Here is a 298-nt window from a genome sequence, read left to right on the forward strand (position 1 = left end):
GGCGACAGCTCCTTCCCCTCCCCCGCCTCCTCGTTCTTCCCCTCACCCCCGGGGCCCCGCGGTGGGGCCGTTCAGCACCTTCGCGTGTGTGTGTGTGTGTGTGTGTATATCTGTGTGTGTGTGCATATCTCTGTGTGTGTGTATATCTGTGTGTGTGTGTGTGTGTGTGTATATCTGTGTGTGTGTGTGTGCGCAGAGCGGGGCCGGGCCGGCAGCGGGGGCGGCGCCGCGGGCGTCGGAGCGGAGCGGTGCGGAGCGGTGCGGGCGCAGAGCGGTGCGGCTTACGGAGCGCAGCATG

Source organism: Centrocercus urophasianus, unplaced genomic scaffold, assembly GCF_019232065.1.
Source record: "Centrocercus urophasianus isolate 14NV4802_14NV808 unplaced genomic scaffold, USGS_Curo_1.0 seq_15, whole genome shotgun sequence".
Classification (NCBI taxonomy): Eukaryota; Metazoa; Chordata; class Aves; order Galliformes; family Phasianidae; genus Centrocercus; species Centrocercus urophasianus.